We start from the raw sequence: 21,638 nt of genomic DNA, 5'->3' as shown, positions 1-21,638 counted from the left end.
CCCACTTATTAAGGCTTTATACAAAGTCCAAATGGTGTATAGACCTATACTGTACCTACACATGGCTCTGATATCATACCACAAAAAAATTGCGGTGTACAAGGTATTTTTCCCTAAAACCTTATTGTAGTCTTGTGTTTGTGTCTATAAAGATAGATAGATAGATAGACATAAAAAATGACAAAGTACAGTATATAGAGTATAGAGCTGCAAGAAGTGTTCACTAAGTGGATTTCCACAATAGATTTACATTATATAGTTTCAGGGACTAACTATAGTTTTACATTGTACCGAAAAGGCATCACCATATACCCCAAATCAAAGACATTTTGAGGGCTGTTTATTAAGACCGGCAATTTATATGCCAGTCTTAATCTCCATGCTCTGGCAGGAGATGCGCCAAAGTTATGTAGAGGCACAGCCATGTGACATGGTTTAATCTATGCCAGCTCCCTTGCCGGGGTAGTTTAAGACCATTTTCCAAGCCACAAACTGGCGTAGAAAATGGTAAATGAGACCGGCTAGACCACCTGCCTTCTTCCCCGCCCACATCACTTCCCCTTTTTCCACCACCTTGGAAAAGTGGCGTGAGCAGGGAAAAGTCCTGATTTTGCAGCAAAACCCCAACGCAACAAAATCAGCATCTTAAGTAGGCCAAAAAGTGTTGTATATGTCTCAACAAATTTACTCCTTTGTGTATAGATTACACCTCTTGTCTATATATGTCAAACAAAGAATTCTTAGGAAAAATGTATTTAAAAGGTTCAAAAAGCACAATTCAGCCCTATTTTCTTCAATGGCTTGCTCATTTCTTTCCGCATGTTACCATTATATATTATGGCCATCTCTATTGCCCCTTAGAGTTGTTTTTCATCAGGCAGTACTTCTAACTCAATGTACTTATTTAAAAATGAGAGAATAAAAAAAAAAAAAAAGGAATAGAAGACCCTGTCTGAGGTTTTGACCTTGGAAAACGTAATCTAAACCTTGCTGGAAAGACTCCATGTAAACTTGCACAACAAAATAGAAAGCAGGTGTTTGAGCAGAGTTCAAACAGTCTTTTCATTGAGCACTGTATCAGTCAATGGACTTGCATGGCTCCTGGATGCATATCTATAAAAATGTACAATGTATGGAAACACCTGGGGACATTACTCCCATCTTGTGTTTTCTGGGAAGGTCAAAGTTGAGAATAACCTGCTGTTAACCATTACCCTGCAGGGATTGATGAAAATCTTACAATAACTTGTCTCATAAAGATAGGGAAATACCAAAAGAGATTAATAACTGGTTACAGGCAAGCAATTTATTCAATTGTTGGGTTGCATTTCAATTAACATTTCACTATTTATTTCAATGAGGACTTGATTACACTTAGGAGATCATATAAAGAGTGGATGAGGAACTGAGATGATTGACCTACAGTTCACATCATCTCTGGTCTTAACCAAGTAAAATGAGTTGGAAATAAAGCTTAGACAACTATATAATATCAAAGAGTTACATATCTGGTGATTAGGTAGGTATATGATGATTTTGTGTAAAGGAGGGCAAATAGGATCTATGTTCATGATTACTGTATATTGTATATGTGAAGGGATGCATTGTTATTAGCGTTGAGCAAAGTAGTGTTTTCAAGTTCAGCATACAGGTTTAGGTTATCTAAGAATCTCGCTATGGATTCCGCTACCACAGACCATAACGGGATTCTATGACGGCATGTACCACGGAAGCCTATAAGATGCATTCGGTACTGCATTATGGCCAGCATAGACTTCTATTATGATGGAGTGCAGTACGGAATGCCTCTTATAGACTTCCGTGGTGCATGCCGTCATAGGATTCCGTTATGGTCTGTGGTAGCGGAATCCATAATAGAATTCTTAGAGAACCTGAACCTGTACGCTGAACTTGAAAACACAACTTCGCTCAACACTGTTATGCTACAGATATCGCAGAACTGGTCGATATGGCAAGGTTCATGTTGCTATACTACAGTTTTATCTATTTTGTCTTGTATTAAAAGAAAAGAGTTTTACTTTTATGCCTTACATCACTGGGATACTTCAATCTACTATATGGAGAGCTAATGAGTCCTTTTGTTCCAGGCCTCCCACCATTTATCAAGAACACAGTATTCAAATGCTCCTAAATAGTTATAGCAAAGACATTCTACTATTACTACACAGTAGTACTAGTATACTACACATATTGTACAGTATTTGTACTATAGTAATATGAAATGTTTCAATAGATTTATAGGGACACCAAACTTTATTTTAAATGGGAGACCCTGTCCTATTAAAACATTATATTAAACCTTGTAGAAGCACTAAGTGCTGCAAACATCATAAGATTTTTCATTTTTTTTAGATATTTGCTTGAAAAGTTGCATTTATGTTATACATTTTGCCTATAAAATGTCTGCTACTGGAAATTGTCTAATGGCAAATCTACTTGTACCATTCTTACCTATAAAGAGCTATCCAAGGACTTTTGGTGGCAGTCGGTCGTAGTTCAGATAGCATTTTCACAAGGGTGTCTGCTCATTCATACAGTACATGAAGCACATTTTAGTTGAGAAATGTAACATTTATATTTCCAGTGTAGAAGTTTCTGAAGACAAATGTCACACATATCTTACAGCAGTAAGTAGGAGCAGAAGATGACCTCTATTTCCAAGAATCTACAAAGCGTAGAATCTCCCTCGCCCCACTGTGTTCAAGCTTGTTAACGGCACATTGGATAGCCATTGTGGGAGAAGGTGTGTCTAGTAAAAGATGGCTGACCTCCATAGCTTTGTCTGGATTGGGCTTTTGTTTGAGAAGTCTAATTTAATGATGAGTCTTCATATCTACAAAGTTGGTTCCCTTTTTCTTGTTCACTGCTGGATATAAAGATTATTCGTATTTGTTTTTTTTTTTTGCCATCATCCGATATTCGCCATTGTCAACTATTGGTCTGCTTCCCTGTAGAGGTCCATAGTATCAATTCAATTGGGGTCTGAAAAGTCAAAACTTCATTTGTTCTCGATGCTTCTCATCATCTTTAAATATCCATGAAGAACAGTGATAGCCGTTTCTTATAAGGCTCTGCTTTATAAAGGACCCTTGTGATGTATATGTAATGCATTAAATAAGTTATACCCTGGCATTGTTGTGTTATGTCTTTTGCTCTCATCTCCGTTGATACTTTTGGCAGTTTTCCATCTTGATCAAAGTCAGTTTTGAATATATTCGCCCCATTACATGAAAAATATATGCTAGAGGTCTGAGGTAGTCCTTGAACCTCCGAACAATATAACACCATGCACACCTTTTTCTCTATCTTTTTTACCCTTGGCAGAATGATGGTACGTCTTATGAGGAACCAGTCAGGCTTTTGTGCAAGTTTCACTGATTAAAGAATGATTTCCCGCATAGTATGGTGTTCAATGCTGATCTAAAATATCCAGTGGCAACAAAAAATCTTTTAATAAAACTTCTGATTAGTTGAAGCATTGTCATTTTTATCCTTTCTTAATTTTATTTTATTTTTTGAGAAGAAGTGAGGGCTAATAGAAGAGTTTGCTAATGTCTTTGAGGTTTGATTCATGAACTAATTTGCATTTCTTAGGTCTGAATCAACTGGATACATATTCTGTTCCGAGAATTTAAACATAGATGACAGCAATAACTTAAGAATAATTTGTTAAGAATAATTAAATTAAGAATATTTGTTGTTGAATCTACATCAACATATATGTAGCTAGAAAGGTCATGAATATCAGATTTGAAGATGTCCAACTCCCAGCACCCCTGCTGATCAGCTGTTGAAAGAGGCTGCAGTGCTCTGTGAGCGCATAGGCCTCTTCCTAGTCCAGTGGTGTCACGTTCCTCGGTCACATGGACTAGGCACAGTTCAGTCCCATTGAAGTTAAGGGTCTGAGCTGCAGTACCAAGCATAGCCGCTATACAATGTACGATTGGTAAGCTCTGAGGAGATTGCAATGCTCATCGGAGCTCTAGTGAATGCAGCAGCCACTTCAAACAGCTGATGAGTGGGGTGCTGGGAGTTGGACCCCCGCTGATCTGATATTGATAACCTATCCTGAGGATAGATGCTAATTTATAAATGCTTTACATGATTTCACTTCAGAAGTTTAAAGAGACCTTGTCATGTTTGAAAACCCCAAAATAGCACAAGACACTCATTATAAAAAGATTCTAAATCTGTAATTTGTATTCCCCTGCTTTTCATTGCTTGCTGATGAAGAAGTCCTAGAAGTCCTCTCCATCATACTGTGCAAGCTCAGGTATCCTTTCTATACATTAGTTTGAAGCACACAGCCCTTTGCGGGCACAAGGCTGGGAAATCCAAGTGAGCAAGTGAATGCAATCAGAATCTTTTAAGCTATTTACTAACTACTGTATATTATGATGGGGTCACAGGTGACATGGTCTCTTTAAATAGGAAACTACAATTCCTTCATTCAGTATTTTATTTATTTTTAAAAGACCACTGAAGTAGATTTACTAATCAAAATGAATCAGTATTAGAACTTAATTTAGAGTTGTATCTGTACTTTCAATACATAGCATATTGTAGTATCCATTCTCAGTATTGTAAGCTTTGTCATATGAATGTTGTTCAGATAGAAGTAACTCATATACAAGAAAACAAGAAAAAGAATTGTGGTGCATCTTCCAAAAAAATGCCATCAATCCTTTTCAGAATAAATGAATGAAAAAGTAACATGACAGAGGTTTATGATGGATGCATTCTAAATAATTGTGCACTTCCATTAACAAATGAGTCCTATCTGCCATCTGTTCTTGACCCTGATTCACTACCTACAGTATCTTCTCACCATTTTTAATCAGATTAGGTTGGAGTGTTTTAGTGACTGTATTACCATAAATATACATCCGTATGGGGATCAGTGACCACCTTCTGCTATTGTGAAGAATAATTTCATTCAGTGGAGATGAGTCTCAGATGTTCAAAATGGAATGATAAATATAGTAGAATGACCGGTGACTAGAGATGAGCAAATCAATTTCAAACTATTTGGCCACATTTTTGAGTGAGAAAGAGAAAAAAAGAAAATGTGAGCAATCAATAGAATAAGTCCTGGAATACCTCAAAGTGTCCTACACTCATTTTTAAGCCAATTAAAGCACTTTTGATTTGGGTAGAATCGATTCGGTTAAGAATCAGATCAGTCGACAGATTCAGCCCAGTTGGACCCAAATAGAATTTTTAGCAATTTACTCTTTTCTACCAATGACACAATCCACACACAAAAGTTTCCAATCTGAATACAATTTTTTTTTTTTTATCTGGATTTTGTTGCTTTAGTTTGCTATGAACAATATATTGCATGATATTTCTGTCTTACAAATGAGTTAGGAATTATTATACAGTACTCACGTTGGCTCACATAATCAGTAAAAAGGCACAAGTCAGAGAATTCACTTTAATAGTAATTTCTTTACCTAATTAAAATCAGTGGTACTCAGATAGCATCTTAAAAACTACAAACTAAACCCATAAAATAATAGCGGTTTTATTTTTCTATCAATAACAATACCTTGCATTTCTATAAAATCAGTTCACAGGGTGCTATTTGAAAGAACAACTTGTTCTGCAAAAAAAAGCCAGCTCTAAGAATGGAAAAATATAAAAAGTCATGGCTCCAGGAAGGCAGGGAGTAAAAAATGAAAATGCAAAAATGGAAATTTGTAAGGTTCTGAAAGAGTTAAAGTTTTACTACATAAAAGGCAAACATGCAAGACATACAATTAGAAAAATAAAAACAAAAGCAGTAGGGAACTCTTGCAATAAGAGCATTGAGAACATTTATGACCATATAGACAGAGTTTCACATAATTTCAACAAAGACTAGTAACTAGAGATGGCCTTGCAGTTCTCCCGGCGGTCGTTTCGCGGCGAACTTTGCGTGTTCGCGATTCACCAAACATGCGAACATATGGAGATATTCGTGCCCGCCATATTCTTTTACATTGTGAAGAACTTTGACCCATGACACATCCATCAGGTGGTACAGGACAGCCAATTTAGATGTTTCAGCACATGGACATACCCCCTACCTTATAAATAAACCCGATTTGGCCGCCATTTTACATTCAGTGTTTTGCCAGTGTAGGAGGAGGTTAGGCACACCAAACGCTAGCTAATAGTGCCACAAAAGTTCTTTTAAGCACTAGTATAGGTGTGCTATCGATATGTGTGATACACAGAGGGGTGCGATATACTTATAATATACTTTTATAATGAGTCAAAAACACATAGATCTATATAGTGATCACCTGGAAGTCAGAGGCCTAGGGGCTAGGGGCTTACTAGGGCCACTTTTATATAGGGTAAGGTCCCAGACAGGGTCGCTCTTATCAGGGCATGTGGTCTGTGGTTAGGCTATCAGGGCCAGAATAGCAGCCCCCTGTAGGGCAATATCAGGGACAGTTCTTTGCCCACCCTGTCCTTCAATACCACATCACCATATAGCCCAGGGATGGATGTTTTTTGCTTTCCCTCCGGGATTCATGGATGTGCACTGGAACCCCCCGGATTGTGGTAGGACATATGGTTTCTGATTTGGTGCCGCCGAGCACCTAATTTAGTGCTGCCGAGCAGTTGTTATTTCCTACCACATCTATGCTTTAATAATTGAATTTATTTTCATTTTGAGGGATATCTTTTCTATTCTCACGTCAGCAAAATGGGTCCTCATCCGTTCTCGCAATTTTTCAGAACGGGTGCAGACCCATTTATTTTCAATGGCGCCGGAATGTGCTGTCCGCATTTGCAAATCTGCACTTCCTCATCCGTGCTTCCGTTTCCGAAAAAAAATACAACATGTCCTATTCTTGTCCGCAATTGCAGACAAGATTAGGCATTTTCTATTATAGTGCCTGCGATGTGCGGTCCACAAATTGCGGCATTCACATTGCCGGTGTCTGTGTTTTGCGGATCCGCAAAACACTTACAGACGTGTGAATGGACCCTCATAGTAACATTATTAAAGGTTACGTTTTATCTTTATGTATATTCTAATGGATTGCCTTCCTTGTACAATGTTATAATATACTTTCTATGTTAGAAAGTATATTTTAGTGCATTTGTATTGTGCGGCGGTTGTGTGCGGTTCTGCTGCGATACTGCAGGTATATAGAGGGACAAGCGTTATTGGAGCATATAATTTCTACTGGTGTGATATATCAATTGCTCCCCCCAAAAACTGATTGAAGCGGGATGTTATATACCAATATACTTTCTTTATAGTGCATTTGGGTACTGTATAGTGCTTTTGCACATGCGGCGTTCGCGAAAATTATATTGCCAATATTTTGCATTGAAAAAATGAATGAATGGAGATCGCAAATTCGAATAATACATCTGGTATGTCACTGTCCATGTTGTGGGACTATTTGTGCACTTCTAGTAATTATTTCTTGGCTGCAAATATGAGCTGAAGGTTTTTCAGGTTCGCCTGCCATTAAAATGAATGGGACCTGCCGCGAAACTTGCGGTTCGCGAACATTTGATCGCAATTGCGTTAGCACACCGTCCCGGCAGATGTTCGCTACTAGTAACTTTTCAATGTTAGCATATGACAAGAAGCCTCTGTAGTATTCTATCTAAAGGACCTCAACCACTAATGAGGCTAGGGCAGGCAATCGCCTCAGGCAGCACCAGGTAGGGGCAAGAGGGGACGGGGGGCAGCCGAAGGGCCAAGTGCTGAAGGGAAGGGGTTAGGTTATGAAATTGGCATTGGGGAGGGAGGCTGTTTAAGTTTTTGCCTCAGGCAGCAGGAACTCTGGGTGCACTCCTGTCTCAACCAACAGGCCCTATATGAAACATAGAGGGAAGAAATTGAGTAAAGTAGAGGGAAGTATAGAGAGGTTCAAACTAGTTTCAATATCCTGGAAGACAATCCAGAGAGTCCATGCCTTAACAAAGGCCTCAGGGGCATTTCAAAGAGTTGCAGTAAGTTCCTACATCTCTGGACATCCTCACCCTCATGTACCCAGTGAGCAAAAGAAGGCGGGGAGGTAGATTTCCATGTAGCCGGTATACAGGATCAAGCAGCATTTACTTAGTGTCTCAAGATAGATTTGCGATAAAGACAGACTGGGAGATCTCAGAGATTAAGTTAAAAAAAATTCTGGCATATTGGGTAGAAAGAAAGGGAAATTGCTAGTCAATGTGTTGTGTACCCATTCCCAAAATGACTTAAGTTTAAAACATTGCAAAAAGATAAGAATGATTATTCCTTCTGTTGATTCACAAGGCCTGCAGAGTGGGGAGGAGGTTGAGAACATCTTGAGAAGTCTAGAGGTAACATAATACCATCTAGTTAGTAGCTTACAACCCTCTTCTTGGTACGTACTGGCTATGGAAGACTTATGAGCAATAGCGAACAACCTCTTACATTAAACAGGGGAGATATTAATTCAAAGATCATATGCCCAATCTTTGATGTATGGTGGTCTAAAACCTGAATGAGAACATTTATCAAATCACATACATATGTCTGTTTTGTGGCCATAAGAAAGCTGCAAGTTATGCCAATTGCAGTGTTTTTTTGTGACATTTGGTCAAATTTTGCAACATTTTGTGATCCTAGCCACTTTTCAAAGTGATCTATGTTTAAGGGCTAAAAATGAGAGTAGACCTGTATTATGGCACATTTAGGCCCCTTTCACACGAGTGAGATTTTCGCGCAGGTGCAATGCGTGACGTGAACGCATAGCACCAGCACTGATTCCTGACCCATTCATTTTGATAGGTCTGCGTTCAGTAAGAAACGCAGCATCTTCTATATTCAGCGTTTTTCACTCAGCCCTGGCCTCATAGAAGTGAATGGTACTTCAGTGAAAAATGCATTGCATCCGCAAGCAAGTGCGATGCGTTTTTCACTGATGGTTGCTAAAAGATGTTCAGTTTTTTATTATGTGCGTGAAAAACGCATCAAAACGCATTGCACTCGCATGGAAAGAACTGAACAACTGAACTTGCTTGCAAAATGGTGCAGGTTTCACTGGACGCATCCTGAACGCATCCGGAGTCAATCCATCACACTTGTGTGAAAGAGGCCTTACTATGTGCAACTTTTGCAAAAGTCACAAAAAAATTCCGACTCCTTGCCAGGCAACCCCCTGGTGTGCTTTAACACATAGTCCTCTTTTACATGTGACAGATTGGCTCCGGATGCGTTCGGGTGAATTCAGTGAAACTCGCACCATTTTGCAGCCAAGTTCAGTCAGTTTTGTCTGCGATTGTGTTCAGTTGTTCAGTTTTTTCCGCGCAGGTGCAATGCGTTTTGATGCGTTTTTCATGCGCATAATAAAAAACTGAACATCTCTTAGCAACCATCAGTGAAAAACACATTGCATCCGCACTTGCTTGCGGATGCATTGCGTTTTTCACTGAAGCACCATTCACTTCTATGGGGCCAGGGCTGCGTGAAAAACGCAGAATATAGAACATGCTGAGATTTTCACGCAACGCAGAACTGATGAGTGAAAACTCGCTCGTGTGAAAGGGGCAATATAGGTGTAAACCTGCCACAGCTATGTCCCTGTGAAGACCCTGCCTGTGGCAGGGCTCTATAGGAAAATGCTGAAATTCTCATAATGTATTAGAGTATTTGAGAGAAGCAATCGGATTATTGATTGTTCAAGTTCCCTAGGGAAACTATTAAAAAGTGTAGAAAAAAAAATATATATATCAAAATTCTAATCACCTCACTTCCGAAAATTAAAATAAATAAACAGCATAGGCATCACTGCATGTGAAAATGCCCATACTATAAAAATTATAAAAATATTTATCCCATATGGCGAATGGCATAATGGGAAGAAAAACATCAAAATCGCAGATTCACCACTTTTTTGTCACTTGACCTGCCGAAGAAAATTTAATAAAAAGTTGTACACACTCCAAAATAGTATCAGTAAAAACTACAGATCGTCCCTGAAAACATCTTAATCTTAAGATCTTAATATAGCGATGCAAAGAAAAAATTTGCCTTTTCCAAAGTAATTTTTTTTCAGTATTAAAACGCAAGAAAAACTATACAAATGTGGTATCATTGCAATTATACTGACCAGAGAATGAAGGTAACAGGTCAGTTTTACCGCTTAGGAAACAATGTAAAAACCCCAAAAAAGTGGTGGAATTGTGTTTTTTTTTTTATAATTCTACCCCATTTGAAATGTTTTCCCTCTTCCCACTTCATTGTATGCAACCGTCAATGGTGCCATTAGAAAGCACAACTCGCCCTGCGCAAAAAAAAAAAAAGCCTTCATATGGCTATGAGAATGGAGAAATAAAAAAGTTATGGCCTTGGGAAGTTTGGGAGTAATAATGGGAAAAACTGAAAATGGCCCTTTTTCTTAAAAGTTAAATGTTGTGATTTATTGTTGAAGCACTACTTGTATGTAATGTGTGATTCTAACAACAATGTATGAATATAGGGTTAAGATTGTCAGACTGTTATCATGGTGACGGACTTAGCTCACCTCCTGGTTAGTTAATTGGTACGTCTAGTCTGAGCAGAGCTACAGGAAGGATATGTGTATGGCTGCTTTCAGAAGAGCAAGTGGTACATTCCGGACTCGGAGCGCGAGTATAAGACAGCTTCTGTCCTGAACTCCCAGCACTGCTGGGGTCACATGGCATTATATTGCTTTATGATGCTATGTAACCATTACAGTTCTGGAATGTATTGGATAACACAGACAGCATTATGTCAGTGTTATCCAATACATTCCAGACCTCAAAGGGTTACATAGCATCAGAAATCAATATAATGCCTTGTGACCCCAGCAGTGCTGGGAGTTCAGGACGGAAGCTGTCTTATACTCGCTCTCCGGGTCCAGAGTGTACAACTTGCTCATCTGAAAGCAGCTTATGAGAGAGCCATGTTAAAGCAGCAACAGAGGCAGCAATAGGGTAGTGTCTATGTAATTAGTGGGGTGGGAGGAGCTATAAACTAGCTGGACCTTGTTAGGGGCAGTAATAGAGGAGTGTCTGTAACTAGCTGGTGGGAGGAGCTATAAACTAGCTGGGTGTTGTTAGGGGCAGTGATAGGGGAGTGTCTATGTAACTAGCTGGATGGGAGGAGCTATAAACTAGCTGGACCTTGTTAGGGGCAGTGATAGGGGAGTGTCTGTAACTAGCAAGAAGGGAGGAGCTATAAACTAGCTGAGTGTTGTTAGAGGCAGTGATAGGGGAGTGTCTATATAATTAGCAGGGTGTGAGGAGCTATAAACTAGTTGGGCATTCTTAGGAGCAGTGATAGGGGAGTGTCTATGTAACTAGCTGGGTGGGAAGAGCTATCAACTAGCTGGGTGTGGTTAGAGGCAGTGATAGGGGAGTGTCTATGTAACTAGCAGAGTGTGAGGAGCTATAAACTAGTTGGGCGTTCTTAGGAGCAGTGATAGGGGAGTGTCTATGTAACTAGCGGGGTGGGAGGAGCTATAAACTAGCTGAGTGTGGTTAGAGGCAGTGATAGGGGAGTGTCTATGTAACTAGCAGGGTGTGAGGAGCTATAAACTAGTTGGGCGTTCTTAGGAGCAGTGTTAGGGGAGTGTCTATGTAACTAGCTGGGTGGGAAGAGCTATAAACCAGCTGGATGTCAGGGACACTGATAGGGGAGTATCTGTGTAACTACCTGGGTGGGAGGAGCTATAAACTAGCTGGGTGTCAAGGACACTGATAGGGGAGTATCTATGTAACTACTTGGGTGGGAGGAGCTATAAACTAGCTGGATGTCAGGGACACTGATAGGGGAGTATCTGTGTAACTACCTGGGTGGGAGGAGCTATAAACTAGCTGGGTGTCATGGACACTGATAGGGGAGTGTCTATGTAACTACCTAGGGGCAGGGAGCTATAAACTAGTTGGGCATTGTTAGGGGCAGTGATAGGGGAGTGTCTATGTAATTAGCTGGGTGGGAAGAGCCATAAACTAGCTGGGTGTGGTTAGGGCCCATGCTGGGGCTGTGACAGAGAAAGGAGAAGTGCACGATGGCTTGAGTTGGATACAGCAACAGGAAATGCTACATACAGACGTAAATATACTAAAGCGGGTCAGGAGAGTCCAAAATGAAAAGAAAGAGCATAGCAGATCTGTTAAATACCATAGTAATCCTGGAAAACCCTTTAAAATGTAGGATTGAGTATGTTTTTTGAAAATGCAATTTGGGTTCTACTTTCCAACCCCTAAGACACGCGTGAGTCCTTTTAATTCAGAAGTTTCCCATGCATTCTTTCAAGGGGCAACTTTCAAATTTTCTGTACTCATTGACCCCTCAGAAAAAGTGAGTGTTATTTCACCAGCTCACACCACCATAGGTCTAAGAACAAAACTGAACCAGAACCGTGATAATATCGCCTTCTATAGACAAGAACACAATCAAGAACACAATAGATCTGGTAGGGTGCTTTTGATAACTTGCTTGAGTAGCTCATGTAGAGGTATGTCATGTCATAGCTAGGAAGGTTTCTCTGTGTGCAGACTCCGGCTGTGACATCTACATAATGAAACATATGGCTACAATCATGTCACCTTGGTTGAGCACCTTACAGATGCACCCCCCACCCCAGCCCATGCTGATGTAAGCTTCCCAGACACTAGGAGTGATTAGATGCTGTTCACATGTTGTTCTCAGCTATAATATTGCTCCAGTTTTAACCTCACCACTTTGAGGAATAATTGTCCCTGACAAGAGGGTGAATCTCTGGCAGTGAGTTGATAAGCATTACATACAGATGACAGAAGTCAGCACTGTATTACTAACACTGTGACATATTGGATTACCGCTGTGAATATAATAAAAGAGAGACAAAACACTTTGGCAGCTCAAAGACAAGCCAATTCTTAACTCTCTGGTGGTACTATTATCTTCCATTTACTGCCGCTGATAACTAGGGTGCATTTAGCTGCTTTCTGAATCTAGTTACGGTTCACTTAACACGTTCCTGGCTGGACAAACAGGATGGAAGTCAGCTGATAACCAAGTGTGAAACTACTTATTCCTCATTTTATCTTCCCCTAACTTCACTCTCGATAAGTTTGAGAGGAGAAGGCTTTGAACTTGCCATGGGAAAGACACAAAAAGCAAGGACTTTAACCAGGATGTCATGTCTCGCTACACCCCTTCTACTACCGCACACATGCAGAGCCACAGCGACCCACACACTCTCTTGACACAAGAGATACACCATGTTTCTCTGGTTCTGGGAGGTAAAGATTTCTCAGACTGATTGTATGAGGGAAGATGAGACACATACTTAGCTCATAGGATGGTCTCTATGTTTCTGAAGGCCACTACTATCTGGTTTCATATAGTTACGTTTTGTTGGACTTTTTTTAATATGATCATTTTACATGCGCAGGTCTCATCATAAATAAAGCGCATCCCCCGACAAAAGTTGTAGCAAGTAGCATTTAAAAAGTCTAAAACATAAGCATTGACACTTTTAATGCTAAAAAAGTGATGCAGGGAGACAATAAATCCCACCCTAATTGGAGGCCACAATTTTTGCACCAAAAAGAACATTGATTTGCGACAAGCCAGTCATATCAGGTTGAACACTTAAAATGTGGGTTTTATTTTGTCAAGTCCTAAAACGTACTAGATTTATCAATTGCATGTGCCAGTTTTTCATCACAAAAAAATGGTCTAAAATATGTCTGTCAAGAGGTGGTGGAAAGAAGAGAAAATAAGCACCAAGATGTCTAACCTAACAGTATTATATATGATGCATCTACAGCCACACGTTCAGGTTTTCTGATGCTGGTTTGGAAACTACAATCAGCAGTAGATCCTAACAGGAGAGAAAGTATTAAGGACGGTTTTGACTCTTTTGTTTCAATCCACTCCTTGTTTTGGATTCAAAAATGATATCACAGAACCCGATCGTATGGCATTACCCTTAGAGTACAAGCACACAGTGAATTAACAAGGATATTGCGCACTGATCTATGTGCAGAAAATCCACAGCATAAAGTCTCATCTGCCCAGCGAGGACGTTTTCCGTGTGGAAACTGACCTGTGATGAGGAATTTGAAATCCGCAGAGTGACAATTGTTTTTGGGGATTTCCAGGCCAGATTTTACCCCAATGCAGAGGGTGGGATCTGGAGAAAAATCCACTTCAAAATCCATGACAAAACCCATGAGGCCAGATTTATCATTAGCTCAAGTCAAAATAATGGACTGAAAAAGTTGCAAATTTGTGCGTAATCGCTAAAACTGCGCAAAATGTTGCGACTTTTATTGACTCTGCGCTATGCTTGCCAGTTTTCTGAAAGCGGGCATGTTTTCTTATGTAAATGAATCTCTAGACAGATTTACTATTGCGATAATTTAAAAAAGTCGCAAAAAATTGTGCAAAAAAGGACCATGCTTATCTTATGGGACTTTTTAATAGAACATGCGACTTTTTCGTAAAGACGTGCGACTTTTTCTAAGCCGCTTACTGAAGGATTAACTGCTAACATCAAACCACATTTATCACAGTATTAAAGGACCATTGAACCAAATGAAATTTTGAGAGTAAATGTGAAGTGCATAGTATAGACTATGATTACATCAAATAAATCACTGAGAATGAATAATGAATACAATAAACGGTATATTTGCAATGATACAAAGTTTAACATTGTGCTTCTAAGTAAATTGTGACATTACAGGGAGTAGCATATAAAGTCCATAATGTAAATTTAATGAGACAAGGATCAAGCCTGCAACTAAACTTATAAGCACAGAGATACTATAAAAACCACTTACTGAATTACTTTAACACTTTTGTCTCCTAAAAAGCCACATGTAACTTTAAACCAAAGATATGCGGACAGACAACCTGAGATAGCATAAAACACTGTTCGGCTGCTATACTGTGAATTATTCTTATTATGACGTCCCCGTGGGGATTACATTCTGCCAGTTGAGTTTTACAAGCCCATCACTTAAAGTTATTAACACTCTTTTAGCTATGAAATTACCGTTTTCTCATAAAAACTATCAACAATTATATCTACAGCCATTATTCCCGCGGCTGCAGAAGCAATCGTAATAGCAGGAAACAAGCTTACATTAATAGGAGCATAGACTGTAACTGAAACCCAAATGTGTAGCTCAAGGGACATATACATCTATGCAGTCAGTATGTACATGACCAAAGCAATGCCAATTTTATTGTTTTCCAAACTAATGAATATTTATTAAAATAAAATAAAAACTACTTGGGTTCAATGTACATAGAGGACATGCATGGAAAGAATATATCTTCCTATTCACCACGGCTATAGTTCCAATGACTACCGCTTGGTACCACATTTTAACAGCAGATACACTATACTTCTACAAGGCAATATATTTCAGATTTTTTTTACCCTAGAACCCCTAGAAAAGATAAATTCTGTCAAAATACAAGTCATTCACGTGTTCTCCTGTATTTTTGAAATCCTATACAGTAATTTTTGGGAAATAAGACTACCATAACAGTTCCTTCAAAGACTGTGACCATCTTTCCCCAACACTTGAGTATGAATAATGAGTGCAGGCCTATTGTTCACCATTCTGGTGCCACTTGTGAAGTTGTCTGTGGATCCAGTTTGTAAATGGGGCAACTGTCACCTTAAAACAGTTATGCATTATGGCACTGAGCTAATGAACTTCATGACTGAAGCGTCCCGGTGGGTCATAAGACACTTATGGTGGCTCTATACATGAACTATTCCAGAGCAAGGGGTCTATATATTGTCCTTTCGTCAGGAGGGTGGGGTGGGGCATCTGCTGTCGGTATCTGTCCCTGCTACCAAAGTCTTCTATTGGCAGAAACAAGGTTTGGTATGTCAGATGTTAATGTTCTTGAGCCTTGTTTCAGTCAGAAGAGTCAACCAGATGTGCCTGACACTGCTTGTCTTTCACTTTCTATAGCTATATACATGCATATCTGACCACTGAACTTCTAGTTAAAGGGGTTATCCCATAACTAATGTAAAAAATGAAACTCATCCTATAGACATCCTATAGTACATGACAATCTCTTTCTAAGGCTACTTTTATATTAGCAGGCAGGCTGGCTGCCTTTTTTTGTCCGGCTGCCTCTTGGCATGTTTGCTGTGCTGCGGCTGGACCTCCTGCCCGTCCACTTTATAGTGAATGGGGTCAGAGCGGACTTCCGGTGGCACACATGGGCTAGCGTTAGTACAGTGTGTGCCAGAGTGTGTTAGGAGGTTCTACTGCAGCTGAGATGTGTGTTAGGAGGTTCGGCAGCAGCAAAAGTGTGTGTTATGAGGTTCTGCAGCAGCTAATGTGCTTGCAACGAGCTTCTGCAGCAGCTGATGGTGAGTATTAGGAGGTTCTGCAGCAACTGAGATATGTTTTATGATGTTATTCAACAGCTGAGGTGTGTATTATGATGTTCTAGAGCAGCCGAGGTGTGTATTATGATGTTCTAGAGCAGCTGAGGTGTGTATTGTGAGGCTCTGCATCAGCTGAGGTGTGCATTATGAAGTTCTGCAACAGCTGAGGTTTGTATTAGGAGGTTCTGCATCAGCTGAGATGTGTATTATAAAGTTCTGCAACAGCTGAGGTTTGTATTAGGAGGTTCTGCATCAGCTGAGATGTGTATTATAAAGTTCTGCAGCAGCTGAGGTTTGTATTAGGAGGTTCTGCCGCAGCTGAGGTATGTATTATGATGTTATTCAACAGCCGAGGTGTGTATTATAATGTTCTAGAGCAGCTGAGGTGTGTATTATAATGTTCTAGAGCAGCTGAGGTGTGTATTATAATGTTCTAGAGCAGCTGAGGTGTGTATTGTGAGGCTCTGCATCAGCTGAGGTGTGTATTGTGAAGTTCTGCAACAGCTGAGGTTTGTATTAGGAGGTTCTGCATCAGCTGAGATGTGTATTATAAAGTTCTGCAGCAGCTGAGGTGTGTATTAAGAAGTTCTGCAGCAGCTGGTGTGTGTATTATGAAGTTCTGCAGCAGCTGAGGTGTGTATTAAGAGGTTCTGCAGCAGCTGGTGTGTGTATTATGAAGTTCTGCAGCAGCTGAGGTGTGTATTAAGAGGTTCTGCAGCAGCTGGTGTGTGTATTATGAAGTTCTGCAGCAGCTGAGGTGTGCATTATGAAGTTCTGAAGCAGCTGAGGTGTGTATTATAAAGTTCTGCAGCAGCTGAGGTGTGTATTAAGAGGTTCTGCAGCAGCTGGTGTGTGTATTATGAAGTTCTGCAGCAGCTGAGGTGTGTATTAAGAGGTTCTGCAGCAGCTGGTGTGTGTATTATGAAGTTCTGCAGCAGCTGAGGTGTGCATTATGAAGTTCTGAAGCAGCTGAGGTGTGTATTATGAAGTTCTGCAGCAGTCAGAGAAACATCAGTTGTGACTGGATTAAAGCCTTTAGTTTTAGGTGTTTGCACTTTGTAAAATGTCCCTGTCCTGTTTCTCTGCCAGCACGCGTCGCACTGTGACCTGACTGACCAGTCCGGACCTGTTCTGATCCAGAAGTGTCACCAGTCCAGACTCCAGTCCAGCTTGGTGAAGACCTGCCCCAGCCCTAACCGCGCTCTGCCAGCAGCACAAACAGTAAGTCTTCCTACCCACGAGCGTAAGGGCTCCGTCCCCGTGCTGCGGCGTACGGCGGTTCCACAATACATGGGTCACTAGCCGTGTGCATTCCGCATCATGGATGTGCACCCATTCACTTGAATGGGTCCGCAAATGCGGAGATGCTTTGTGGAACGGAACGGAAGCACGGAACAGAACCCCACGGAAGCACTACGGAGTGCTTTAGTGGTGTTCTGTTCCGTACTTCCGTTGTGCAAAAAATAGAACTTGTTCTATCTTTTTGCGGTACGGACGGATCGCGGACCCCATTTAAGTGAATGGGTCCGCGATCCACATGTGGCTGCCCCACGGTTGGTGCCCATGCATTGCAATTTGCTGCCTGCAGCACGGACACGGAGCCCTTACGTTCGTGGGCAAGAAGCCTAAGTCATCATTGGGGAGGAGGTGAATCAGGAGCAGGCACAATCCGTGGGGGAGGATGACACACCATATAAGAAGGAGCAGCAGCGGGCACAATTCATTGGGTAAGTCTAGGACTCTAGGTAATCACTTGCGATCAGATTTTGGTATTCTGTTCCTGAATTCCAGGAGAATACCAGAATCACCAGATCCAGCATACGCCAAACACTGCTGGCACCTGCCGGATCCCATTCACAATAATGGGGTCAATCGAGATCCCACATGCAGCATTATTTTGCCATATTTTTTGGCCAGAATATGCAACTAAGGCTTCTGCTGGAACCTCTGCAGCAGATGTGCACATAGCCTAAGGGATGCTATGGGTCACTCACAGGGGGGCCCAATTGAGATTCTTGCCATGGGGCCCAGTGATTTCTATGTACGCCCCTGGAATGAGGGTAAGTGTGATTTATTTGTATTTTTTTTATTCTTCACTGTAATATTCCTATCAGATGCGCGATCAGCTATGAACGCGGCATCTGAGGGGTACAATTACGGAGAGCGGCACAATCACCGCCGCTCCCTGTCATTCCACCCGCTACTTACAAAGAAAAGCGCTTTGTGACAAAGTAATTTGCCACAAATCTAATTTTGGGGTAAAATTCGGCAAAGCAGCCGTATTGATTTTTTCAATACTTTGCTCATCTCTAGTTGTCACCCAGCTTTCCCATAAATAGATACAATTGCTTGCCTGCAAGAAATGCTGATGATTTATTCTCATTTCAAGGCCATTTTCCAGCTTTGTGTCCATGTGCTCTCTGTCTCGTTCATTTCCTAGCATATTATAAATAAAAGATACCAGAATGTCCTCATTTCGAGGTATTTATTTTACTCAGTTGAGGGAAAAATGACCTTTCTGAATAGGATGTACAGTAAATGTATTTGGAGGATATCAGACATAACTTATTATGATTTATTACCATTCATCACCCATTGACTACAGTATAATAAATGCACCATAGTTCACTTCATAATAGCATCACTGTCAGGAAAGATGTCATTTGGTGACACATAACTTCTGGTAATAAATTGAGGGGGGAAAAAAATGATATCTACATACAAAGCGCGGTTTTAAGGAAAGACCATTACGCTGAATTGGAGTCCAATCATTGAAATTAATGAATATCACACGGCGCTACATACTTACTGCTGTTTAAAGGACTTACATGATTAGAATTCCTTCTTATCACAGAGCCCTGGAATAGGGAAGCATCACCTGTTTGCAGAATTCATTATGGTCTCCGCATACATACATCGATCATAGCCCCACATCCTAGGAAAGTCTATCAATCAAAATGTCTGCCTTGCGTGGATTCAAAGGACAACACAAATTGGTGCGGCTTTTGTTGTGCAGGGGGGCAGAGTAACATTTTTAAACTGATTAAATGAATGGCGTTTCACGTAAAAAAACGTATCGCCTCTCAGAGAGCCACAGTGGGCTTACGTTAACTCTACCATGAAGCCATTTCTTCCTTTCTTTCTGCTTTTTAGACATTATAATAAAAATAATATGGACATTTTCCTAGAGGTCTGTACTTAATCTTCTACCAGGAAAGTCATATATTACATCATTCAAATGCAGGAGTAGCAGAGCTGGAATTGTTCTTTAAAGGGAATGTATCACTAATTTTGTTTTCTGCCAATTAAGACCAAATCGCAACACATATCCTTTTTTATGTATTTTTTTAATTGAAGATTATTTTATTTCCTGAACCTGATTATGGAGACTGCCATCTTGCTGGAGCTGTTCTTAACAGCATTTTGAGAGTGCTTTATGGCAGCCCAATGATCCATAGACACAATGGACAGGACGAGGCCTCACTGACTCCTATGGGAGAGTTCCCTAGGCATGCTCTGTGACCTGTGCAGAGGTCATTGCAGAAGCAGGGAGTAGATAATCTTTGACAATCACTTACTGTGAAGGGAGGATCCTGTGTTATCTATACACAGAGATGCTATCTGTCTTTCTGAACCTGTCTGCAATGATAAGCAGATAACTGCAGGACAGTGATCCGTACAGACCAAGAAGTGGCGCCTCTTATTACTCTTAGTGGCCAGTGCAAAAACTGCAGGATTTCATGTATGATTTAAACAAAAGGTCATTTTCTGATGACACATTTCCTTTAATTCTTTTACGCAGTGTTCGGCAACAATGTTCAGTGCAAAAAGACAAACTGCTATTCAAGTCTGTTGTTTAACCATCTACTAAATGTGGTAAGACATATTGTTACCTGTGTGTATGAATATAGATCCATAGTACAACTTGTCCCGCAAAAAATAAACCCTCATACAGCTATGTGAACAGAACAAAAAAAAAGTAATGGCTCTGGGAAGGTAACAAAAACAGAAAGCGTAGAAATGAAAAATTGCCAAAAATTGTCAGGAAAGGGTTAATGCTTGTATGACTTGGTTTTCCAGTATGACTTGCTCATTAGGATAAGACCCTTAAATGCAATTATTATCTGACTTGCATAAAAACACTTTCCATTTCATTCCTTTCTTCGGCAGTTTCACACTTGCCTTGTTAATTCCAGTATTGAGATCCGTTTTGATATTGCACATCGATGTTGTTCCAGAACTGTGAAGGCATTTTTAGATGTCGTTTGGCAAACTCTAATCTGGCCTTCCTGTTTTTGAGGCTCAACAATGGTTTACATCTTGTGGCGAACCCTCTGTATTCACTCTGGTGAAGTCATCTCTTGATTGTTGACTTTGACACACATACACCTACCTCCTGGAGAGTGTTCTTGATCTGGACAACTGTTGTGAAGGATGTTTTCTTCACCAGGGAAAGAATTATTTGGTCATCCACTACAGTTGTTTTCCGTGGTCTTCCGGGTCTTTTGGTGTTGCTGAGCTCACCGTTCCTTCTTTTTAAAAATGTTCCAAACAGTTGTTTAAGCCATGCCTAATGTTTTTGCTATCTCTCTGATGGGTTTGTTTTGTTTTTTTCAGCCTAATGATGGCTTGCTTCACTGATAGTGACTAGGGATGAGCGAACTCGAACTGTATAGTTCGGGTTCGTACCGAATTTTGGGGTGTCCGTGACACGGACCCGAACCCGGACATTTTCGTAAAAGTCCGGGTTCGGGTTCGGTGTTCGTCGCTTTCTTCGCGCTTTTGTGACGCTTTCTTGGCGCTTTTTGAAAGGCTGCAAAGCAGCCAATCAACAAGCGTCATACTACTTGCCCCAAGAGGCCATCACAGCCATGCCTACTATTGGCATGGCTGTGATTGGCCAGAGCACCATGTGACCCAGCCTCTATTTAAGCTGGAGTCACATAGCGCCGCCCGTCACTCTGCTCTGATTAGCGTAGGGAGAGGTTGCGGCTGCGACAGTAGGGCGAGATTAGGCAGATTAACTCCTCCAAAGGACTTGATTAACTGATCGATCTGCAGCTGTGGATCATTGAGCTGCTGATCCTCAATTGCTCACTGTTTTTAGGCTGCACAGACCGTTTGTCAGTCACATTTTTCTGGGGTGATCGGCGGCCATTTTGTGTCTTGTGGTGCGCCAGCACAAGCTGCGACCAAGTGCATTTAACCCTCAATGGTGTGGTTGTTTTTTGGCTAAAGCCTACATCAGGGTGAAGC

Source organism: Bufo gargarizans, chromosome 2, assembly GCF_014858855.1.
Source record: "Bufo gargarizans isolate SCDJY-AF-19 chromosome 2, ASM1485885v1, whole genome shotgun sequence".
Classification (NCBI taxonomy): domain Eukaryota; kingdom Metazoa; phylum Chordata; class Amphibia; order Anura; family Bufonidae; genus Bufo; species Bufo gargarizans.
Note: the sequence above shows the minus strand (reverse complement) of the source record.